We start from the raw sequence: 27,965 nt of genomic DNA, 5'->3' as shown, positions 1-27,965 counted from the left end.
TATTGAGCAAAACAGGTTCTCCTTTAAAATCAAGATGGCCGCTAACGTAAATTCATTCGCGATTTTAAATTTAGGCTACTATTGACTCCCCTAAAGATCAGAAAAATAAATTTTTGTGCAGCTTGGCATTCAAGGTCAAATGCTATCCCGACTGGACTAATATATACTTTTGAGTATGATATTACTGCATGTAACTTTTTGGTATTATAATATATTTCAAATCCTTCTAACCACTTAAAGTCCTATCTTTTAGCTATCTGCGGGCAAATTTTTAGCCAAATCGATGATGATGTATTTTGGGAATGGAGGAAAATGTAAAAAACGGTATTTTAACGTTTTTTACACTATATAATTTGATCAAAAACTTGTTTTGATTCAAAATAACTTGTTATAATGCCATATAATGACATTTTTGAGTCATTTCTATTAAAATATTATGTTTTTCATTGATACTTTACGACAGAAAATGCAAATTTGTTTAAATAAACACCAAATCACTGTAAAATCGCATAAAATAACATTTTGAGAAAAAAGAAGAAGAAGATTTTTTGACCTTAAATATCTTCTTTTTACGTCCCGCAGAAGCTATGTACCAATTTTCAGACAAATCGGAGATCCAAATTTTTTTGCCTGAGTGATTTGACATGGAATGTACCTTTTACATTTTCGTTTAATTTACTTACGGTTTTTGTTCAGAATTTTGAAGAAACGCTTGGCTTAACATAAAATTTGGGACACGCATAGCTAATATGTTAAAGAAAAAAAGTGATATTGTGCCGATATGTGCTTTTGATCTGGAGGTGAGTTTCGTCCGTTATCGGGGATGAAAACAAATACGTTCAAATAAGTCCGGAATTGGATAAACTGACTAATTCTAAGCAACTTCTATTTTATAGAGTTTTTTAACTAAGTCAATAATTTTAGAGATATTTGCGAGTGAATATGTTCATTTTTCAACAAAAAAAAAACACGTTTTTAGACTGTTTTTCGCAAATAACTCAAAAAGTAGGTACCTACCTTATTGAAAAAAAAAATTAGCAAATAGCAAATATAGCTTATAGAAAAGTGAAAAAATGGTATATGTGTCAGGTCTGTAGACTCAGTAGAAGCAGAGTTATTGCTAAGCTTTGTTTTAAAACCAAGAGGAGTAGGTAAACTAAAAAGACAGATTCACACCCAAGAAAGTCACTAGAAATATCTTCAGATACATCTTCTTTTTTGGTTGATCATATCGGCCTTTGACGGTAATATCGACTAAAAATCTAAAAATAAAAGGAATAACGCAGAAAATACAAAAATCGCTGATAAAATAAATAAACTAACCTATGAAATGCCAATAGTGTTAAAATTTTATAAATGTCATTATTGTCAAAATTTGATATGAGTAAAATTGCCTGAGGTTGTACCAATTACAAACAAGGTTTACGGCGCGGGAAATTTGAATTACTCCTCTTAGTTTAAAAACAGACTATAGTGAAAAATAACCTCTTATATGTCAAATTCCAAATCGAATATTTTAACGTGAAATAAAAAAAATGAAACACTTTTCTGGGAAAACTTATTACAACTTTTTTGAAATGTTTAAGAAAACGTTTATTTTTATTTTTTTAAAAAGTTTCTAGCAGCAAGAGTAAGCAAGTTACGCTCAAAATACAGTTGTTTCTTTTTTTTTTGGTTAAAAATATCGTAAAAATCTCCCTCTAATTAACAGCCCAAATGGAATAAATCGTTACCACTTCACAAGTAACTTTATGTATTGTTTGTGTTTGTAAGTTTCATCAGTTCAAAGTGCTTATTTGTGAAAAAATTTGGTTTTAAAGTAAATTTTAAATCTTCAATTTTGAAAAAAAAGACTTTTTTCAAAATAACTTAAAAATTATTAGTGATACCAAATATCTTAAAGAATAAAAAATGTAGGTTTTGCTTTTTTAAATATTTGGGATTTTTTGATTTTCTGGAAGACAAAAATTGGTTAAGATATGGCTGTTTAAAATTTGCATATACATACTCGTAACTAGTGATTCGTTCGAGCCCATTCAACAAAATCCCTTTCAAAAATAAGCATTTTTAACCAATGCAACTTACAGATCATATACAGGGTGTCCCTGAAAATAGTGCGTTCCTTAAAGGTATAGATAGAAAGCACAATGTAGAGCAAAAAATTCTTATAACATTTTCAGCCGTTTAAAACTTTTATAAAACAAAATTTGCTTAGAATTAGAATTAGTCAGTTTATCCACTCCCGGACTTATTTTGAACGTATGTTTTTTCACCCCCAAGAAGGGGTGAAAGTTTCATCCCCAAGAGAACATATCGGCATAATCTCACTTTTTTCTTTGGCATTTTAGCTACGTGTGTGCCAAATTTCATGTCAATCCAAGCGGTTCTTTAAAATCTGGAGGTTTTGCGATATTTTACCGTGAGTGAATGGAATAATTGCCGTTGTCACTTTTAGATAAGAAGTCATTATCACAATGACATAGTCAGGTTAACTGAATTATATAATTATTGTTTTTATCATTAAATGTGAAAACCTAGAATTATCCATGTCTGTCCGTCAATAAACACAACTCCTCTGTTAGTAGGACAGAAAGAATGACAAATAAGGTGTCAAATGAAAGCCTATAACCAAAATATGATATTACACGTGAGAAGTTTGACCTCGGACTGCCTGTTCCAGAGTTGCAAACGAAAGTACTGTTTTAAATTCTCGAAATAGTACAAACTATTATTCAACGCGACTAAGAAAGACCAGAACAAATACATACTTCCGGTTTCATGCCTGTCTGTTCGTCCATGTCTGTCGGTGAACAAAATTCATCCGTCATATCAACTGACAAAAAGTTACACGAAGAGTTCAAATATCGACTGCCGGTTCAACTTCCGGTCACTATGGGTGAAAAATTAGAACTTACGATGTCCAATTGCTTGTTACAATTTTTTTATAAGTGTTCTACTCTATCTATTCTGACTTTTTCTATAACTTACTTAGATCACATATAATTTAATACAGTTTTGATGTCAGGGTCTTCAAAATTTATGTGGTGAGTTCCAGTATGTGATGAATGAAAAACGACTCCATAAGCAGAAGAAAAAAGTGTTCTTTAAAGTGTTCTCAAAACCTAAGACAATACATCGACTCACAAGAGCGTTGTGACAGTAGCAAAAATTCGAGTTGGGGTTCGAATTACTTTCTCATGCGGCTTACTCTCCTGACTTGGCCCCCTCCGATTATTAAGTGTTCCCAAATCTGAAGAAATGACTCGTAAATAAAAAAATCAGCTGAGATAATTGAAGAAAAAAATAACTATTTTTCAGAGCTTCCAGAATCGTATTATGCGCACGGCATCGACATAAAAAATTTGTAAAACCGTTAAAATCGCTGTATTGAACATATTGAATAAAATTAAGGAATTTTCATGAAAACATGTTTTTCATGAAAATATGTCTACTTTTATAGGACGCACTTCAGCAGTTCATAAAAAAAGCTTACAGACTTTCTAATGCTGTTTGCTAAATAGCAAAAATAACAAAAATTTTATTACTCATGAAGAAGATCAAGCAGCTAAATTTAAAGTAAAATTATTAGATGGCATATAAATAGATATGGAATATAAGTTGATATCCACTTCTGAACCCACCTTAGAAGAAGTGGACGAAATAGAGTAATTGGGAGTCCTTCAAAGGTCACCTGAGCACTCAGAACCTAGTACCAGTACATGCAGCTGCGATAATATTAAAGAGAAATCCGACAAAAGAATTGAGAGAGAACTCTGGACCAAATATCAAAAACCAGTGTAACCTAACACTTCCAGCTTCATATTAATAATAGAAAATCACCGAAAGACAAATATGTAATGTAAAGAATTAATATCTTAATATTCCGGTCTACTAAACAATAACGACTGGCAAAACATTAAATTCTTTATTTAAGTCGTATATTCAAAAAATAAGACAAGTAGAGTAATAAATGGATAATTAAAAATTGCGAGAAACACTGCAAGAAAATTATTTAATAGACCCGAAGACAAAAAAAAAACAAAAATTAATGTGCTAAATAAAAGTATTGATTCGTTCCTGCAGAACTAGAACTGTTATATGGAGCTATACTCTGGATCGGTGTAAATTAAATGAGAAAGAAAATAATATAATAAACACACTTTAAGAGCAGATAGAGAAAATATATGGATTATCAGAAGGTTCAAACGGCAGAATTATCAACGATAAACAAGAAAAAGTCAACGAGATAATGATTCTGGACCAACTGTTTTATTATAATTAGGGGTACGGAATAGATGCGAATTTCGGCGAAATTTTGAACAAAAATGATATAAATGTGAAATATGGAGTTTTGGTTTATTTCCGCGAAATACCTGCAGGTGCTCAACTCGTCCGTAAATAAGTAGGTAGTCACGTAGTAAATAAGGTATGGAAAGATTTTACGGAAGTCGGAAAGTTTTCTATTGTACATAATTTTTGAAAGGTGTTTATTTTTCTAACACGTGTTGAAACAGAAGCAACTTTCATTGTTCATCATTAAATAGATAAAGATAAGATAAGGAATTGATATTTTTCAATGTTGATTCTTTGAGAAATATAAATAATCCGACTGTTGTTATCTGCATTTCGGTCTTTTGTATTGGTAAAAATCTAAGTAGGAATAAAAGTCGGCTAATTCTTATTTTCTAAACATATAAATTAGTCAAACAGGACAATCAGTGCTCATTCCGTCAATTTTTAATAAGAACATGGTCTATCAAAAAAGTTTTCATAGTAACATAAAGTTACTTAAAGTATCCCCTAAAATGGGACGCCCTAAAACAATTTTGAGTGATCGAGTCAAAGAATTTGCAACAGATGACCTATATCTGTGTGACACAAGACATAATTGCTACACAGTGCAGTTTTTCGTCATTTGCTAAAGCAGCATTACAAAGCATTTGGAGTCCAACGAACAGCGTAGACGCAGAACGATTCTTCAGCACATATAGGGGTGTATTCTGTAACATCTCCGTTAAATTTAAGAGGCCTCTAAAATTTAACTTTTAACGGTCCTCTAAAACTTTTCGGTTAGATTGTCATTCTGTAAACACATATTATAGAGGACCGCTAAAATAATATTATTTTAGAGGAATCCTCTAAAAGGTTTTGGAACAAATACGACAACGTCGCACGTTGATCGTTTTGAACTACTTTTAACCTAGAAATTGACCGAAAACTGACTGTTAGAGGCCAAAAACCTTAAGAAGAAGAAGAAAATGACAGTTTCCTAGAAAATAATATTTATTATATTTAATTATTTTTTAGTAAAACTCATATTTTCCAATTAAACATTTTTATTTATAAAGGTATACATTAAAATATTGCTGAAAAAATGCATATCTTATTTTTTCTTCTCCCCTTCGACACTAATTTTGGTCAAATGGTCTATTTTCAATAACATTAAGGTTAATCTGCATCTGGTTATAAACCTTCTGAAACTTTACCTTTGTAATCATTTGGTACGTTTTGTTCCACAATAACTTTAAATAATTTTACCTGCATTAATAGGATTTAATTGCTTTGACAAACATCTTTGACTTCCAACACTTTTTCAATAACATTTCTAGGTACTTAGTTAGGTACCTACTTCCTTTGAAATGGTAATTGTAGTTATTTACTTTCAGGTCAATTATTTACTTTGTGTTTATGTTGTAATCTGAAATCAGCTCTACAAAAAGAAACAAACATTTGAATTTTGTTACTTATAGGTGTAGTGTGTCAATGTAAAGTAAAAATGAGACTTACCTTTTATTATTATTTATTAAGTACTTCTTCACCAAATACATTATAAAAAGCAATTTTCCATTTTTAAATATTTATCTCCAGTATAATACAAGAATAACAAACTACTATTCATACAAATATAACCCAACAAAAATAATCAAACCACATTTAACGGACTGCTAAAAATTTAGCGGGTACGTTTTGACATCCTCTAAAATATTTTTATTTAGAGGGAGTTTTAACGGTTTAGGTTATGATTTTAACGGAAGTATGATTTACAGAATACCAAAATATTTTTAGCGGGCGCTAAAATTTTAGAGGCCACTAAAATTTAACGGAAGTGTTACAGAATACACCCCATAATATTGTAGTGACAGTGACAGATCGAAGAACAGCTCTTAAAGAGTCGAATGTCGAAATTACAACGATGTTAGCTTTTAATTAATGTTTTCTGTTGTTTTACTCGTAGTTAAAAATAAATGCGAAATTTTGTATTTATAAAAAAAGTAAATGCGAAATTCATGTTTTTATTTGCGAAAATTCCGTACCCCTAATTATAATTAGTTATAAAATAGCTTAAATGGGGAAAAGCTGTAAGCTTAGACCAAACACCAGTAGGGGGCATCCGATTAATTGAGTGAAAAAAATTAAATGTATAACAATATTCACTTCATTTACTGAAAAGGCATTGTCCCGCAAGAATGGTTGAAATCACAATTAATAGCCCTACAAAAAGACAAGCGCTTAAAAGTGATAAGACCATTGAACAATAAGCCTGTAAGCTACCTTTTAAACACATTCTCAAAAATAATCCATAACGCAAGGATTGTTAGGAAATTCTTTTATAGACTTCAGGCCAGTGGCGGCTCGTGACCTCAGTATGCGGGTAGGCTACACATATACTTCGGGTAGGCGACAAAAAATATTCTACAATTTGTAATGCATTTTGAGCCGTCTTGCAATACTAAATGTAATCTATGAGCGCAACAATGTGTAAAAATTGCTTTTGGAGCATCTACTTTAATTTTTGATTGTAATCCGTTTAAAGAGCCAGCCATTACACTTGCACCATCGTAAAATTGAGCAATTTATTTATTTTTGTAATCATATGGCTCAAGCACGTTTGAAATTAAACTATATAGAGCGTCTGCAGATCTATTCTCTCTAACATCAAAAAACCCTAAAAATCTTTCTGTTACCTGACCAACTTTGTTAACAAAACGGATTGTTAAAGTACACTGTGATTTTTCGGTTATATCAGTAGTATCTTCCGCTAGTATAGAAAAAAACTGACTTTCATTAATTTCTGTTGAAATCTCATTTTTTACGTAATCGGCAAGGCAATCTATTAAATCATTTTGTATTGTTTTTGACAAACCCGTGAACACCCCTTCTATTTTTTAACATGATCCTGGATTTCCCGATCGCGTTTAACTACTAAATTAAAAATTTCTTTAAAATTACCCATGTTTGCAGAATTATGGCTCTCATCACGACCGCGAAATGCAAGTTCTTGTTTTACTAACAGAATTGTACCATCAATTTCTTCAACTTCTTCAATCTTTTTCAACTTCTTCATTATATATCTTATTAGATAGAGAAATTTGTCCAGCTAAAGAACTGTCAATAGTTTGTTTATTTTTTTCTAACCGTTTTAAACCTAAGCAATTGTTTAAATGTTCTTTCGAAGATTCATGTTTTTTTACACTAGCTGATAAATTTTTCAAATTTGAATATCCCTGACTCACCCAAACATTTTGCTTCAAATTTGAGAGCAACAGACAAGGCCAACAGAAAAGTGAATTTTTAAAATAACTTCCGCTTAGCCATTTATGATTTTCATACCATATTGTTTTAAACGATCTCGAAAATGGGCTATTGTCTTTTGTCTTATCTGTGGATAAAATTGTTAAATTTGGTAAAGGCCGGCCCATTGAAATAATTTCTGATCTTTCTTGATTTTGGCGCCTTGAAAAAGGCGTCTCGATCAAACTGCATATTACATCGTTTAAAATATTCATATTCGATGACTAAAGTTTTTCCACCAATAAAACTAACACACCTACGTTTCAACAACGTCAAATATTACTTATTTTATGTATGTATCAAATAATAATTTACTCTTCGAATAAATTGATAAGTTAACAATTAACCTCGCTTTAAATTTTTAATTATCTATATAATCTAATAACACAATTCGTCAGTTTAACTTTAAATTATCCAAATTGTATTGAAACACAATAAAAATATAATGGACGACTGACAAATAACTATTCACAGATTTATTTGTCGTTAGTGAATTATTACTAAATTAATATAAAATTAAAATGCCCTTTAATAGACCGATCTCAAATTTACCTGTTTATTATTCAGTTTTCATAAACAAATTTAAATTGTCCTACCTAGTTTTATTCAATACTTAACCTACTAATAACAGCCAAAATCAAAAAACAATTATTTAAAACAGTTTCACAAGACACAAGAGAAGCAACTGATAAAATTTTGTAGGTCCGGCTATAAGACTCTGTGCCTATCCGCCCTTTCAAAATCGTAGAATACGGTCGCTACCAGCAGGCCTGCTCGCGTAAACAGAGAGAGATCGCACGTCAATTCGGTGTTGGCGTCGTTCTATTTCAGGCTACGTTTTCAAGTGCCTGACCAAGGAAGAATATAGAATCTTATACAGTACTACTGATACTACAAGAAGCGTACAATAATTATAACTACGGAGAAAATTTTTTGGATATGTTTAAAAATAATTTGGATAATTTTTGCTATTTTATTGTAGGTATTGTGTCAAAATTTATAAATTACAATTTTGAAATAAGTAATTTATATTATTGTACTACATTTGAAGAGGGTAGGCGGCGCCTACCTTGCCTACCCCGACGGGCCGCCCCTGCTTCAGGCAACAAATTCTCCTGATCATGTTTAAAAAACGTACGGAATGTACTAAATAAAAAAATATATTTATCATTTAAAAATATATACCCTTATAATATAACATAATTCTAACAATGAATATATAATGCTTTCCTGTGGAGTATACAAAGGATGGTCCTGTTTCTCCCGCACGCTGCCTTGTTTAGTCTTCTTTGTCGTTTAATTCGTTAAATTCTATCCTCTTATGTCACGGCTTCAGGAAGAAAACTGGACGTATGTAATCGTATTCAATTTGTTAAATACTGTCACATAATATGTCATACACCTCTGTGCGTTAATCCATTTTATTTCTACAATTTTAAGGTGCTATTACATGCCGCCATTTTGATTTGTCTACAGTCGCATTCTGCCCGTTAAATCCCATCGTTTGAGGCGCTGTACGTCACGATTGGATCAATTGTAGCGAAGCTGCATGACTAAGGCCCTTTTAACATGTTGCTGTATTTGATTTTTCTGTGCCATTTTATATTATTTGTCAAATACTATTATTTGAGGTGCTGTACATCACGATTGGACCAATAGGACCGTAGATACAATACTAAGGCCCTTTTGACATGCTGCTGTACTTGATTTTTCTATGTCATTGTATTCTATTTGACAAATCCAGTTATTTGAGGTGCTGTACTCCACGATTGGACCAATAGGAGCGAAGATACGTAAATAAGGCCCTTTTTTCATGTTGCTGTATTTGATTATTCTGTGTCATTGTATTCTGTTCGTTAAACCCTATCATTTGAGGTGCTGTATGTCACGATTGGACCAATAGGACCGAAGATACATAACAAAGGCCCTTTTGACTTGTTGCTGTATTTGATTTGTTTGTGTCAAATTTGATTCTATTGGTCAAGTCCTATTATTTAAGATGCCGTACGTCACGATTGGACTAATAGGACCGAAGATACGCTACTAAGGCCCTTTTTACATGCTGTTGTATTTGATTTTTCTATGTCATTGTATTCTGTTTGTCAAATCCTATCATTTGAGGTGCTATACATCACGATTGGACTAACAGGACCGAAGATACATAACTAAGGCCCTTTTGACATGCTGCTGTGTTTGATTTTTCTGTGTCATTGTCTTCTATGATGCCTAAGGCATGTCTATGATATGCCTTATTTTTAAATAAAACAAGTAATTGGACTTCGTAAGTCACAGGTTTTCACCCAAAGTAATCGAAAGTAGAACTGGAAGACAATATTTGAATTTTACGTGTAACTTTGCGTGGATTGATATACGAATTTACTAATTTTGAGTCATTTTTACTAAACTTTCACATTTGTCACCTCATTTGTAATTCTACCCGGTATAATGGCGGAGGAGTTATATTGGCGGTCGTACGGACCGACAGAAAGATTGCCTAGGTCAAATATCTCACCTTTAGTACCATCCTTGGATTATAAGCTTTCATTTGACACCTCATTTAGCATTCTAGCTGGTATAATGATGGAAGAGTTATATTCGCGGTCGGACGGACCGACGGACAGACCGCCTAGGTCAAATATCTCACCTTTAGTACCATCCTTGGATTATCAGCTTTCATTTGACACCTTATTTGTCATTCTACCTGGTATAATGACGGAGAAGTTATATTCGCGGTCGTACGGACCGACGGAAAGACAGCCTAGGTCAAATATCTCACCTTTAGTACCATCCTTGGATCATAAGCTTTCATTTGACACCTCATTTATCATTCAAGCTGGTATAATGATGGAGGTGTTATATTCGCGGTCGTACGGACCGACGGAAAGTCAGCCTAGGTCAAATATCTCACCTTTAGTATCATCCTTGGATTATAAGCTTTCATTTGACCTCATTTGTCATTCTACCTGGTATAATGATGGAGGAGTTATATTCGCGGTCGGACAGACCAACGGACAGACCGCCAAGGTCAAAGATCTCACCTTTAGTACCATCTTTGGATTTTTAGCTTTCATTGGACACCTCATTTGTCATTCTACCTGGTATAATGACAGAGAAGTTATATTCGCGGTCGTACGGACATACGGAAAGACAGCCTAGGTCAAATATCTCACCTTTAGTAACATCCTTGGATCATAAGCTTTCATTTAACACCTCATTTATCATTCAAGCTGGTATAATGATGGAGGAGTTATATTCGCGGTCGTACGGACCGACGGAAAGACAGCCTAGGTCAAATATCTCACCTTTAGTAGCATACTTGGATTATAAGCTTTCATTTGACACCTCATTTGTCATTCTACCTGGTATAAAGACGGAGAAGTTATATTCGCGGTCGTACGGACCGACGGAAAGACAGCCTAGGTCAAATATCTCACCTTTAGTACCATCCTTGGATCATAAGCTTTCATTTGACGCCTCATTTATCATTCAAGCTGGTATAATGATGGAGGAGTTATATTCGCGGTCGTACGGACCGACAGAAAGACAGCCTAGGTCAAATATCTCACCTTTAGTACCATCCTTGGATTATAAGCTTTCATTTGACACCTTATTTGTCATTCTACCTGGTATAATGACGTAGGTTATATTCGCGGTCGTACGGACCGACGGAAAGACAGCCTAGGTCAAAGATCTCACCTTTAGTACCATCCTTGAATCATAAGCTTTCATTTGACACCTCATTTGTCATTCTACCTGGTATAATGACGGAGAAGTTATATTCGCGGTCGTACGGACCGACGGAAAGACAGCCTAGGTCAAATATCCCACCTTTAGTACCATCCTTGGATCATAAGCTTTCATTTGACGCCTCATTTATTATTCTAGCTGGTATAAGGATGGAGGAGTTATATTCGCGGTCGGACGGACCGACGGACAGACCGCCTAGGTCAAATATCCCACCTTTAGTACCATCGTTGGATTATCAGCTTTCATTTGACACCTCATTTGTCATTCTACCTGATATAAAGACGGAGAAGTTATATTCGCGGTCGTACGGACCGACGGAAAGACAGCCTAGGTCAAATAGCTCACCTTTAGTACCATCCTTGGATCATAAGCTTTCATTTGACACCTCACTTATCATTCAAGCTGGTATAATGATGGAGGAGTTATATTCGCGGTCGGACGGACCGACGGAAAGACAGCCTAGGTCAAATATCTCACCTTCAGTACCATCCTTGGATTATCAGCTTTCATTTGACACCTCATTTGTCATTCTACCTGGTATAATGACGGAGAAGTTATATTCGCGGTCGTACGGACCGACGGAAAAACAACCTAGGTCAAATATCTCACCTTTTGTACCATCCTTGGATTATAAGCTTTTATTTGACACCTCATTTATCATTCAAGCTGGTATAATAATGGAGGAGTTATATTCGCGGTCGTAGGGACCGACGCACAGACCGCCTAAGTCAAATATGTCACCTTTAGTATCATCCTTGGATTATAAGCTTTCATTTGACACCTCATTTGTCATTCTACCTGGTATAATGATGGAGGAGTTATATTCGCGGTCGGACAGACCGACGGACTGACCGCCAAGGTCAAATATCTCACCTTTAGTACCGTCCTTGTATTATCAGCTTTCCGTTGACACCTCATTTATCATTCTAGCTGGTATATTGACGGAGCAGTTGTAATTACAGACAGACGGGCGGACAGACGGACGTGGATAATACAAAGTTTTCACATTTTTTCAAAATTGGGTGAAAACAACATGATGCCAGAATGATTTGTTGATGAAAATAATATATACATTCTCAAATTGCCTATTTTTCGGTGTGGATAATATTGTATTCAACAGTGATGCCAAATTTCTGATGCCAAAATGATTGATAATGAAAGTGGGATATACGTTTTCATGTATATAGCGGCAGCGACAAAACGGTAAAACACTGAACTAAATGTATATAATATTTTCACTGTACCATCATTTTGGACTCAAACATTTTATGGAATAAACTTATATAACTTAGTAAGGGATAAACAAAGAAAGCTGATATATTAAAGTAACATCAAGAAATCAAATCTCTAACTACCGAGTTGATTAGACTTCTGGTAACAAGTGCAGGAAAAAAGTTATTAAGGTAGTGTAAAGTGGCATCGATATACAGATGCCACTTTGCAAGACGATGCCAAATCGATGGTAAATGCATAATGTATCGATGCCAAATTGATAGTAGGATGTATATATATATATATATATATATATATATATATATATATATATATATATATATATATATATAGACTTTAGTTTTTTATTGAGGTTGCAGTCATTTATTTCTAAGGGGCAGGGTAAGAGAAACTCTGTGTTATAATCAAGCTTTCGCAAAATTTATTTGCTTCGTCAGGATTAGCTAAAATTATTATATAGTTATAAATAAATACAACGAAATGAAAGAACATTGCATAAAAATTAGTACAAAAACTTACAACGTGAGGTTTGTTCCTTAATTTGACATTTCTACAAAACATAAAATATCTAAAAAAATCTTTATCCTAATGGTTTTCAAGTTTCAATGTTTTAATTTTTACAATTCATGATAAAAAATATGATTTAATAATTTAGTTCTAAATTTGACTAATGCCAGAAAGACACTTAAATAATGTCAAAAAGACACTCGTAGGTATTTGTTTATTTGATTTTAAGTTGTTAAGAACTAGATTTTTGATTATTACTTGCTTGTGCATTTTAAAATTTTAGAAGTTATAGATATATATATATATATTGAATACCAAATACTTATAGTAGTTGTGGCCTTACTATATATATTAGAGATTAGTTCTGTATACCTGTAATCTACTCTGCTATTGTGTAGTGATTGTTTCACTGCCCAGTGTTCTATAGAGTCGAATGCCTTTTCAAAATCTATAAATGCCATATATATGGGTATTTGGTATTCATTCATTCATTTACATATTCATTTGGTATTTAATATATTTTTGGTTATTGGGTATTTGGTATTCAATATATATATATATATATATATATATATATATATATATATATATATATATATATTATATATATATATATATATATATATATATATATATATATATATATATATATCTATAACTTCTAAAATTTTAAAATGCACAAGCAAGTAATAATCAAAAATCTAGTTCTTAACAACTTAAAATCAAATAAACAAATACCTACGAGTGTCTTTTTGACATTATTTAAGTGTCTTTCTGGCATTAGTCAAATTTAGAACTAAATTATTAAATCATATTTTTTATCATGAATTGTAAAAATTAAAACATTGAAACTTGAAAACCATTAGGATAAAGATTTTTTTAGATATTTTATGTTTTGTAGAAATGTCAAATTAAGGAACAAACCTCACGTTGTAAGTTTTTGTACTAATTTTTATGCAATGTTCTTTCATTTCGTTGTATTTATTTATAACTATATAATAATTTTAGCTTATCCTGACGAAGCAAATAAATTTTGCGAAAGCTTGATTATAACACAGAGTTTCTCTTACCCTGCCCCTTAGAAATAAATGACTGCAACCTCAATAAAAAACTAAAGTCTACATATTGTCAGTCAATAATACCAAACTTCTTTATATATATATATATATATATATATATATATATATATATATATATTTATTTTTAGCATCTTATGACGTCCCCCCATGTTAAACCGTAGTCTCTCGTGGCTTCCAGGTCTTCGTGAACTCCGATATACGGTTGCCACGAGGATTTTCCCTAAAATGTATCGCAAATGAAAGGTACCACTTCCTACAATGCTTACACAAAATATTGGCCGGACGTCCTCAGTCACGTTATCTGTATAATAATATACACATTACTTGGAGCAATTGCCGTCAGGCGCGCCATGTTCGCTTGCTGTATATCTAAAATCACTTTAACGGTTTTGATGGCATCCAAATATATATTTATTCAGTTTGCGGTTGTAGTGGTCTCCGTATATTTGAGTTTATGTCCTCATGGCTTCCACTGCGCTGTTGTCACCTCAAATGTTGGAATTTAGACTTCGGATATTTTTATAATTGATTATTGTAGTATGTTGAAAAAAATATTGTTGTGATATATTAATGATATTTTCTTGTATAATTAACAATGTATTTTTTTTTCACTGCAAAAATAAAAAATTAAAAAGTATGTTCATTAAAATTGATGAATTTATCATAACCAGTTGCCGAATCTGCTGGTCTAATTGCTCAATTGTAACATATTATAGAAGTGTTAAAATTGAATTCTTAATTTTTATTACAAAACTTTTACCTCGACAGCGTAGGGTACAAGAGGACGGCTTAAGTAAAGTAAGTACAAAATTTTTAATAATATAATTTGTTCAACTAATAGGTGCAAAGGTGTCTGGAAAATAATAAAAATGTTTAAAACATTGCTTACTTATTTCATACACTCAATGTATTTTTTTATGTAAGGATATAGAAAATACTATTTTGAAAAATATTTAAAATATAGTAGTAAGTCTTAAATTTCACATTACATAAAGTAGTTAAGTCTGCTAGTCTACAAAATTAAAAACAAATAGAATACATACTTAAAAAAAATTAAAGCACTCATGCCATACCAAACGAACTATATTCTTACATATTTTAAAAAGAAAAATCTTTAATTTTGCCCAACCCGACTAAACTATCGGCAGGTAAAAAGTCTGCAGTATGCGGGGGCCCTACTGTTGAAATAGATTAGAAAATTAAAATAAACTTATCTACCATTATGAAATTCTAATTTGACACAAAAAACTGTATCCTGGATTAAGAACAAGTGTGTAGAATACTCTCGTGAATTAAGAAGCGTTTCTACTGTAGGGTGACCATATCATAAATTTGAAAAAGACGGGACACATCCAAACAGCAGTAGCGCACCTATAATTTTTCTCTGGGGGGAAGGGGGTTGGCTTGGGCGTCGAAATTTTTTTCTATATTTTGTGAAAGACAAGTTACATTTTCCTGCTATTATTTATATATTTTTCATATGCCCTGGGGGAAAGGGGGTTTAACTCCCAAACCCCCCCCCTCGGGTGCGCTACTGCCAAGAAGTATGGAGCGATAATACACAAACAGGGATTGAAACACCGTCTTTTAGCTAATTTGGAACCTATAAATCCTTTTTAATTTTAAATGTGTAATTTACGTACGATCAAGACTGCGAAACGCAGAAAACTAAAAAACTACGCTAGAATGACGTGGATAAACAACCAATCCGTCAAAACAAAACAGGGAAGAATAAAAAATAGCGAGAAACACAGCAAACTCAACAAATAAAAAAAAGAAAAATGACGGGTTTCGCTGGAGGACATTAAAAAAGACAGAAAACCATCAAATATAACAATTTTACAAAAAAGTCAGATAAAAAAATACGTCCAGCATTAAAACAAGAGTACTAAAAAACAAAAAAAAAGAGAAACCCTGTTTGAAGACAAACAGATCAGCAGAATATGAGAAGAATATTACGAAAAAATGCTATTCGGTATGAAGGAAACAGATGAAGAAGAACAAGATAACAACGAAGTAGAAATTTTCACAGAAGAAAACGTACAAAAACAAATATTAAAAACATAGAAAACGGAAAAGCAGCAGAAGAAAATGAAATAACAGTGGAAAAAAATACAGAGGAAGAGAATTACATAAGGAAATAAACCAGCTAATACAACAAAAAATATGAACAAAACAGACTACCAGCCGATTGGAACGCAGATATTATAGTAGGTACCTATATACAGTAAAACCCCGCAAATCCTAACTAATTGGGGGGACAGCCTGTTCGGATTCCGAAAAGGTCGGACTATCCGAAAGTTAGCCTAACTAATAATTGAAAGTTTACTTTGTCGTTGATTTTGAGTCGCTGTGCCTGTCTCTCTCCCTCTTCCACCCATCTCAGATTGATGTCACTGATGCAGAGCCAGTGTCATCATTTGTGCTTAGTCGTTAACTCCATGGCTTGATTTCTAATTTGAATAAGCTCCATTTTTCCCCGTTCCCCTATACAAGATGGATCAGAAAACTAAGAAGAAAGTGTAATTACAGAATGGATTGAAGCTGACGACAAAGGGAGCGAAGAATTTACGGATGAATACATTGTAGACTTGGTTCAACCTCAAGGCAACCCTAATGACTAATGAAGATGAAGAAAGCGAGGAAGAAGTTTCCCTGTCATATTGAGTGTCACACGCAGATGCCACTAAAGCTCTGGGTGTGGCTCTACGTTACGTGAAGCATAACTCTGCTGCATTACCAGTAGATGTAATGTTTATGTGTAAATAGAATTAGAATTAAACAATGGTTTCGAATTCACCTGTATAAGTTGCAAGTTGGGAGGGTCAGGTAGTAAAAAAGTTACGAATTGGCCGGTGTACATTTTGATTTGAAAAAGTTTGTCATTAAGAGTTACGAGTTGGCGCGTGTCCATTGGAAGAAGGAGAATGTCACGGTTAAAGAATTTAAGGGACTGGTTTAGATGCAGTTCTATAGAACTCTTTAGAGCAGAGGTGGATAGATTAAAGATAGTGATGATGATATCCAACCTCCGATTAGGAGACGGCACTTGAAGAAGAAGAAGATATTAGATTTTACTGATTATGCCGCCCCCTTGTGATGCCCCCTGATGCGGCTGCCTCACAGCATCATAGAACGGCACGGCCCTGAAAATTACAGTCTTTTCGTTTAAGTCGCTACAGGTAAAAATAAGTAATTAAATATCTTATATCAGATAGAGTATTCATTTTTAGTAGATGAACAAAGGTTTAAAATGGCAGTTTTTGAATTTTGGTACGATTATTTGTTGCTTCGGAAGTTGCAAAAATAAACTTTTGCAAAAATAAACTTAAGACTGATATTACATGAAAAATTGGGTCAAACAGTCCATGTTCAGTCCAGATATAACAAAAAATTTCAAGGTGATTCGTCAATTAGTTTACATTTTATTCAATTTGTTTAATAAAAAATCCTTTTCTTTGCAATGATAAAGCATGCTTTTCTTCATAAAATAATAATGATACAGCAATTTTGTGGAAACTACATGAAAGAAGAATACTTATGTTTTCAAAGTTTTTAAAAAAATAATAAAAACTCATTTTTATCATTCCGAAAATATTTTAGTAAAGTAGAGTCATTTTTGGCTTATAAACAATTTGAATAACTTTGTTAGTATTGACTGCAAACTAAATTAATCGACTAAGGGATGGAAAAAACCTACCGGTTATAACCTAAACCCAGTTTTTTTAATTCGAAACAACCGGTTTTACCGGTTGTTTTTTTGTCCCGGTTATAACCGGTTTTTTTCTTTTTAAAGTAATAACCATTGAAAAACCGAATAAGTTGCCTGTGGAAAAAAATTAATTTAGAGAAAAATGAAGAAATTTCTATATATTTTCGATCTTAATCATATAATATTATAAATAATAAATGCCAAGTAATTAACCCAAACAACCATAATTCAACTTTTATTTACTAATAGAGAACTGGACGAAAGTGTCACATCAGCTTTTATGAAACAATTTTGAGAATAGTTATTTAGATTAATAAATGTTTCAAAGACTGGTGAAATGGTGCATGTGATGATAATATTTACATAAAAGTATGTGATCTGCTTGAAATCGATATTCCAACCATCATCAGCTAAAAAATTGTTTATACTTGAGACTTAAGACTCTTGTATAATGTGAATACGGAAATACGATTAGGAATCTCCATTATGTAATTTTTAAACAATAAATAATTCTTACGAAATAAATGGTAGGTATTATACAAACGTATTAAAAAATATTACCTACTGAAATTTTTTGATGGCAATAGAGAAGTAAATACTGAATTGGTTTATCGAATTTATTTTGTAAAATACCTAGAAGTCATTTGGACATTTTTTAAAACTTGATAGATCCAAGGGACATTTTGATAGATCGATAGGATCATCACTTTTGGGAATATCCCAATTATTGACAACGCAATATACGCCGACGCCGTCTACAACGAGCGACGAATCAGAGATTGGGGTACTCTGGCCCATTTTTAGGGTAACTTGAAAGCGCCTGGGAAAATTTTTATAGGTTGAATTGGTTGGGGAATTTTTCGGGAGGAAAATTGAGCAAACTAAAGTGCAATATAAATGTAACATTATAACTTATTGAGTATTTGCTTTTGATTAAAAAAACCGAAAACCTGTTTTTGGAACAACCGATTTTTTGACCGGTTATAACCGCCAGGTTAAACCATAGATATATAATACTCTAGATTGCGTCCTCCGATCTTAAAATGGGTGACGGTTGCGACAGAGATAAATGAGCCTATTTGGTCGGTAGTCTCTTTTTAATTTAAGGGGAATATCGACGACGTGACTATCCCACTTTATCGAGTAATATTTGTTGACAGTTGGAGCGGGTGGAGACGAGAAATGGTCTTTGGTCTTCGGACGTGGATAATCGTGGTGCGAATCCCATACCAACTTTACCTTTTTTATTTTTATTTACTCAATATTGCGTTTATTAGATATTTTTACATCTGAAAAATGGACCTAAGTAAATCTAGCAGATAATAAATGTACCTATGTATAGTAAGTTAATATTGGAATACATATTTGTGAACTGCATAGTAAAATAAGTCATTCGTTATTAATCTAAATTCGTCCTTATTCGAATGATGTGAATAATATTTGTTTTGCTTCTACTTTTTTAAAAAATTGTAACAATAGTTTCATAAATAAAAATAATGTCTAATTACTTATAATTGAATCGGTCATTTCAAAAACAGCAAAGTCCACAATTTTCAGAAACTAACTTTTTGAGAGGAATAGACTCCTTTAAGATAAACGTTGTGTGCAAAAACGACACCAGTCCAGTAAAAACATTAGGAACAAAACTACAATATAACTCTGAATTTTGATGTCATCCATTTCATGCATCTTTCGACTATATAGTTAAGTTTTCTTTGCTCTTCTGTAAAATTAGGAATATGTGACTCGTGTTGTTTTTGAAATGACCGATTCAATTAATAAATCGATGGTACATTATGTTGATATTAATTATTGGTAATTTTTTACGAATATTTTTAATTACTTTATACTATTCTACCATTAACTTATTAAAAAAATAACATTGGCTTTTGTATTTTTAAAAATCTATAGGTACCTACACAGTTTTTCTTATTTGTTATATATTTCTTTGCATAGATTTATTTTAGAGATGTAATAATATCTAATAAACGCAATATTGATTAAATTAAAAATAAAAAAAGTAAAGATTGGTATGGGATTCGAACCAGGATTATCCACGTCCGAAGACAAACGACCAGTTCTCGTCGCCATCCGCTCGAACTGTCAAACCATCTAAAATACTCGACGACCGAGTAGGATAGTGACGTCGTCAATACTCCCCTTGAATTAGAAAGAGACTACCGACCAAATAGGCTCATTTATCTCTGTCGCAACCGTCACCCATTTTAAGATCGTAAGGCGCAATCTAGAGTATTATAAATCTATGGCTTAAACCGTAAGTTAAAAAAACCGGTATAACCAAAAACCGGTTTTTTGTTCAACAAGCGCCATCCCTAGACTTTAGGATTTAAAAAGCTGGTACTTTTACATTATTATTATATTATCGGTTTATAACGTTCTTCGTCTTCCGATACCCGTTCGCCATTCCTCTCTGTCCGAACATTGATCTACTTGCAGACCTCTTTCATCCATGGCTTTGTTTATTCCTGCCTGCCAACTTTTCCTCGGTCTACCTCATCTTCTTCTATCTTGCAGTTTCCATTTTTGCCCTTGTTTTGGGATTCTGTCTTCATGCATTCTTTATACGTGACCAAACCATCGTAGTTGTATTTCGTTGGTTTCGTCATTTATTGTATGTGTGACCTTCATTATTTCTCGTATCCGTTCATTGGTGACATGTTCTCTTCTTGATCTTCCTGCAGCCCTTCTCCAGAAATCCATTTCGGTGACCTCTAACATTCGTTTTGATTTTTCTTTCATATGCCATACTTCGCAGCTGTATGTTATAATGCTTTTCACTACGGCGTTATAGATCTTTTTCTTGTTTTGGTTGTTTACCTGCTTGTCCCAGAGTACTGAGTTTAGGGGCCTAATTGCTTTCCTGCCCTGAGTGTTTCGTTCTTTAACGGCTCCGTCTAGTGTTCCATCATTCGTGATTTTCATATTCATACCCAGGTATTTATATTCGTTACATTTACTGATTGTTTCTCCTCCTTTTATAGTCGAGGAAATGAAGCATTTTGACTCGCAATTTTTTCGTCCAGCATGGATTTACTTGAAATTTTCACAGAAGGTAGGGCGTAGGGAATAGGCCAAGGATCATTTTCTATATCATGCCGCTGTACGCTAAAAGCTTGGGGTGGTTGCCACCCCATCTCCTGGGACGGGAAATTTTTATTGCATTTTAACCATGTAAATCGATGTAAAAAGTAATTCTAAGAAAGAAATGTTTTTTACATTTTCTTCGTAAAACTAATATTTTTCGAGTTATTCGCGCTTGAAAGTAACAGTTTTTCGACGAAAAAATCGACTTTTTTAGAGGTTTTTTGAGAATACCTCGAAAAATATGCATTTTATCAAAAAATACTGTAGATATGAAAAATTTATCTTTTAGTAACACAAATTACCCCTGTAGTTATCACATTGTTTTCGATGTGTACTTTTACATAAATGTTAAAAAAAACTTTTACCTTGATTAGTTACGGTCAAAGTTAGGCACTTTTTTTATTTAATTCACAGTTAGTTTCTTTATAACAATTAAGAAACCTAACTAGCGCTATTTTAAAGTTCAAGGTATGTATATAGTTTATGTGTAAAAGTTTGAGTAAACTTGAACAGAGTTGTTAATATATCTTTAAAAATGACGTCCTAACGAAATCGACTCGTGGTCTGTGGAGCGGAATTATTAAAATCCGTGCACTCAAAAAATGAAATTAACTTTTCAAAAATATGTTGCGCTTAATATCTCCGGAGTTTGTTGATGGACTTTTATCATTATTTTTTTAATTTATATATACCTGTAGTTTTGTAGAGTATGTTATGTACACGTATACCCACCTAACAATACAAAATGTTATGTATACTGTCATAGATAAAGAAAAGCAGAGAGGAAAAAGAAGAAAATCTAATTATCTAATTGTATGATAATTTCTATTACGTTAAAATAGTTTTTTTTTTTTTTAATATTTAATTTTTTCATTCACCCTGTAAAATAGATACCGATTTCAATTACCCAGTATTGTGTTGTAAGATATAAGTTTTTTTTTATAATGTTAAAATAATTCTATGAATTTTGGACAAATGCGTCAGTGCGGTTACATTCAATAGACAGTATTTCTAAGAACAATTAGCGGCAAAAGCGTTTGGAGGCATTGATATATGACGTAGTAAGGATATTTGTTTGGACGAATGGAACTGAAGGGAGGATATAGTTTGAAGGATGTCAGATTTTTTTTTTAGTTGACAAGAAAAGAACGAGAGTGAGGGTGTGTTTTAGAGAGCTGAAATAGAAGGTACTGTTGAAGAATGAGTAACAAGTGTCGGTCTTCGTAAATTAAAAAGCCTTATAGGTGCCCGTATATAAAAAGCACAAAGTAAAAATGTTATTTTTGGAAGTCAAAAGAAAATTCAATGTCAAGTGAAAGCAGCTGTACTAAGGTATCCAAAATACATTTTTCTCTCCGTCAATAGTCTCTGTTTGCCACACTTTTGGTTTTCTTTGGTTGCATCGACCTCTATGTGGAGACTCAAGTGAAATGGGACATAAACTTTTTCGTGATTTTTAAATTGACATAAACTTTTACAGAAACCTTTTCGTGATTTTTAAATTGACTTTTGTTTACTAGTTATAATTTAATTTGTATTCATACTGGGTAATTTTGATTTCAAAATAATTTGCGGTATTTTTCAGAATTGTTTTCATTATTTTGCACAAGCATTTCTAGATTCATAGATTGTCTGTTTTCACAGTTTATTCTATTATTAAACATTTGTGTTTGAATTATTTGGTATAATTAATTTTTCTTTAATATACGTTTATATTTTATTTTTTTTTATTTTTATTTTTCCATGAGTTTTTTCTGAGTACTGGTTTTGCATTTCTGCGATTGGATGATGTAAAACCCTGAGATAAATTTATTAAATTGAGCTAGTCCAATCAAAGTAGATATCAATAAGTAGAATCGAAACAATATTGTCGCCCAAGCGTGTGAGGCAAAAGCAGAAACACCAATACCCAGACAAAGTGTACTGGAAAATATATAAATTCTTACAGGATTTTTCTAATTTTTTTTCTCTCTGCCAAATTTAGACAAAGTATTTTTGATTTTTATTATTCAAACCTTTTTCGCTTTGAATAATCTTGGAACAATTTTTTTACATAACTAGATATTTTTATTTGATCAACATTCTTGTGGAATAGGCAAAGTTAATAGTTCGGTTGGTTTGTACGTTCACATTGTTAAGTCCAGAAAAAGGAAAGAAAATGGAGACAAGACTCAACAAAAAACAAAAGGAAACAGAAGAACGTTATAGTGAGGAAGGAATAGAAAATGTAGACGAAGAAATTAGTATTACAGAAACAACAATCAAGGAGAGTACCACAGAAATGTCAACAATGGATAGGATATTACAAATGCTACAAAGACAGGAAGAAAACAGTAAAAAACAAGCAGAAAGAATAGAAAAACTTATAGACGAAAACAGTAAACGACAAGATCTAGGTTTTAAACAAATGGAGCAGAGACTAGAACAGCATAAAGAGGAGGTACAAATGTATTTACAGCAGATTAAACATGAAGTAGAGCAGAAAACAAAGGAAATTAGCCAAAATTTAGAAAAACTTACCAAGAAACTACATAATTTGGAGAAACATGTAGAAGGTAGAGAAGAGGAAATAGAGGATAGATTTAAAAAAATGGATAAGAAACTATTGGAAGTAAAAACACAACATAATACTGGAGAAAGAAGGCAACTAATTATACACAATGGAGCAGAAAATAAGGTCCAATTTGGCGGGGATATAAAGAAACAGCACCCAGTCCCGTTTATTAGGATGCTTAAAAATAAAAAACAAGGATATGAAGAGTTTGAAGAGGTTAAGGATATGATAAGGAATCATTTTAAGGATGGAGCAGCATTATGGTTCGAGAGTAAGCAAAATGAGTTACAAGATTGGGAAGAATTTGAAAGAAAATTTTTGAGATATTATTGGGGAAAAGAGAAACAGATGGTCGTGAATAGTGAACTACAAAATGGGAAATATGATGAAAAACTAGGAATGTCCGAAGAGAAATATGCATTACAAGTATACGCTAGTGGGCAATATTTAAATTATAAATATTCGGAAGAACAGCTAGTTGAATTGATAGCAAGACATTTTGACAATACAATGGAAGACTATGTCACCTTGCAAGGATATAGGGACATGGACAGTTTATGCCAGTTCTTAGTTGTAAGAGAGGCTCGAAGAAAAGAAAGGACACGTAGGCAAACGGAAAACAATGGGAACAACCAAACAAACCGAACACAAAACTACAGACCGTCTCGTAATGAAAATACATACCGATACAATGGATATAGGGATAACGAAGGACAAAGATATACAAACAATTTTCATCAAAATAGATATGAGCAGAATAGAAATGGATATCAGCAAAATAGATTTCAAAACAATGGGAGAAATTATAACAGTCAACCATGTCAGCCAAATACAGGAAGGGAAAATTTTAACAGAGGAAACCAATATAACAACCACAATAGACAAGGAAGAGAACAAAACAGAGAAATAAACAATCTAAGTTTAATCAGAGAAGGAGAAGATGAACAAGGACACCAAGAAATAGACAATGTGAAAGTAGAAAGCAATAGAGCAGGGCCGTCTTTTCGGGAGAGCACTCACTAAAAACAGGAATAAAATCAAATTCAGGAATATATACTCACCCTAGGGAATTTATCACTTTAGCAAAAAAAAAGGTTGAATACGGGCGCAATAATTTGGTTATGGTACAGGGGTATATTAAAAATAAAAAGTTGGATATCCTTTTGGAAAATGGTTCAGAGGTATCATTAGTTAATAAACAATTGATAAAGGATTTAGGACTAAATTCTCAAAAGTATAATATTTCTCGAATAAGGTTAGTGAGTGCTAATTCAAAAAAGATTTCGACTACGAATGAGGCTATTGGTTTGACATCGAGATTTAAAAATAGAGAATATTTGATAAATTGTTTTATAATTGAGGACATGGAATGTCCTTATATTGTCATTGGAATGGATGAATTGGATAAGTATGGAACGGAAATTAATTTTGAAAACAACTATATAAAATTTGGAGAGGACATACTGGAAGAAGGTTTAAAGGAAACAGAAGATGAATATGAAGTTAGTACAGCGCCGAATAAGGTGGCTACATCAATGACTAACAAGCAAGATGAAAATAAAGAGGAGAAGGAAGAAGAAGACACAGGAAATGAAGTAAATGTTTTAACAACAAATTTTAAATCTAATAAAATGAGAAGTGTGGCATCGCAAACGATGTACACCGATGAAAGAAAAGAGGGGAAGAAGAGGAGGAGAAGAAATAGGAAGAAAAGAAGTGTAACACCGATACAGGTGGACACAATTGTAGGACCTGAAGAGAAAGAAGAGGAAGAAGAAAATTTAAATGTCAGTACTGCGCCGAAAATGGTGTGTACAAACATGACAAAAAAAGAAGTTGAAATATTGGATGAGGAAGAAACTGTAGTTTTTGGAGAAGAAGAATCGGAGGAGAATGAGAACAAAGTTGAGTTCAATATGTGTATAAAATCAAGGAATTTCGAAAAGGAAGAAGAGACATCAATAATAGTCTGTGGAGAAGAAATGGCGCATGACTTAAAAAAATTATTGGCAGAACATGCGGGAGAAATCAAAACTGAAAATAGAGTAGCGACAAAATACGAACACACAATCAAAAGGAAAAACTTATCTAATTTCTGCTCGAAGACATATTCTAATCCGTGTAAATATAGAAAATATGTAGGTCATGAAATAGATAACAGGTTGAGGGATAACATAATTGAAAGATGCCATTCACAACACATAAATCTAGTAGTCATTATGAAACAAAGTAATGGGGGCATAAGTATTTATCTAGGAGTCCGTAATTGGAATTTATGTACAGTTTACTTGAGTAATTTGGGTCTAAAAAAAATTCTTTTCTTTCCAATCTCGATTTTTATTCATACCCAAGGTCGGGGAAGTTGTCATAGATAAAGAAAAGCAGAGAGGAAAAAGAAGAAAATCTAATTATCTAATTGTATGATAATTTCTATTACGTTAAAATAGTTTTTTTTTTTTAATATTTAATTTTTTCATTCACCCTGTAAAATAGATACCGATTTCAATTACCCAGTATTGTGTTGTAAGATATAAGTTTTTTTTTATAATGTTAAAATAATTCTATGAATTTTGGACAAATGCGTCAGTGCGGTTACATTCAATAGACAGTATTTCTAAGAACAATTAGCGGCAAAAGCGTTTGGAGGCATTGATATATGACGTAGTAAGGATATTTGTTTGGACGAATGGAACTGAAGGGAGGATATAGTTTGAAGGATGTCAGATTTTTTTTTTAGTTGACAAGAAAAGAACGAGAGTGAGGGTGTGTTTTAGAGAGCTGAAATAGAAGGTACTGTTGAAGAATGAGTAACAAGTGTCGGTCTTCGTAAATTAAAAAGCCTTATAGGTGCCCGTATATAAAAAGCACAAAGTAAAAATGTTATTTTTGGAAGTCAAAAGAAAATTCAATGTCAAGTGAAAGCAGCTGTACTAAGGTATCCAAAATACATTTTTCTCTCCGTCAATAGTCTCTGTTTGCCACACTTTTGGTTTTCTTTGGTTGCATCGACCTCTATGTGGAGACTCAAGTGAAATGGGACATAAACTTTTTCGTGATTTTTAAATTGACAAACTTTTACAGAAACCTTTTCGTGATTTTTAAATTGACTTTTGTTTACTAGTTATAATTTAATTTGTATTCATACTGGGTAATTTTGATTTCAAAATAATTTGCGGTATTTTTCAGAATTGTTTTCATTATTTTGCACAAGCATTTCTAGATTCATAGATTGTCTGTTTTCACAGTTTATTCTATTATTAAACATTTGTGTTTGAATTATTTGGTATAATTAATTTTTCTTTAATATACGTTTATATTTTATTTTTTTTTATTTTTATTTTTCCATGAGTTTTTTCTGAGTATTGGTTTTGCATTTCTGCGATTGGATGATGTAAAACCCTGAGATAAATTTATTAAATTGAGCTAGTCCAATCAAAGTAGATATCAATAAGTAGAATCGAAACAATACATATACAAGTATATGTATACATATATAATTTCATAAAAATCGTTCAAGCGGTATCGGAGGATTATGGCAACTAACATTACGACAGGAGAATTTTATAGATGTAAATAAATAGATAACTATTAAAAAATAGGGGTTGGTGGTAGAAAGGTGAAAATTAAGGGTTGTATATATTTTTAATGGTACATAATATAAAATGAAGGTAGACAATTTTCTCCAAAACAATAAAAAAGTGGCAGGGGGCAACCCCCCTTATAACGTATGGGTGTAAATAATAGATTACCACCTATTTTCAGTCCTACAGAATATACGTGTAAAATTTCATAAAAATCGGTCAAGCCGTTTCGGAGGAATATGAAAACTAACATTGTTACAGGAGAATTTTATGTACATAGAAGTAACTGTGAATTAAATAAGTAATAAAAGTGGCTAACTTTGCTCGTAATTAACCTAGGCGAAAAGTTTTTTTTTTAAATTCTTGTAAAAATATCAGCTTTTCAAATCCCAACGCAGATTTAGTCAATATGTTAATATGGTTATTAAAATTGTTTAGAAGCCAAAAATGATTCTACTTTCGTAAAATATTTTCAGAATGCTAAAAATGACTTCTTATTGATTTTTTAAATAAGTTAAAAATATAAGTATTCTTCTTTCCTGTGGTTTCCACAGAATTGCTGTATTATTATAATTTTCTGAACAATAACATTGCAAAAACAATTGCATTGCATCTTTGTAATAAACAAATCGAATAAAATTTAAACTAATTGACAAATCGTCTTGAAATTTATTGTGCATTATGGACTGTTTGACTCAACATTTCATGCAATATCAAAGTCTTAATTTCATTTTTATAACAATTTTTTTATAAGTTATAACAATTTTTTTATTTTCGAAATTTAGTTTTATTTTGCAATTTCCGAAGTAACAAATAATCGGATCAAAATTTAAAAAATTTTAAACCTTTGCTTATCTACTAAAAGGTGAATAATC

Source organism: Diabrotica virgifera, chromosome 3 (genome assembly GCF_917563875.1).
Source record: "Diabrotica virgifera virgifera chromosome 3, PGI_DIABVI_V3a".
Classification (NCBI taxonomy): Eukaryota; Metazoa; Arthropoda; class Insecta; order Coleoptera; family Chrysomelidae; genus Diabrotica; species Diabrotica virgifera.
The sequence above is the reverse complement of the archived record's forward strand: the minus strand, read 5'-3'. Positions refer to the sequence as shown.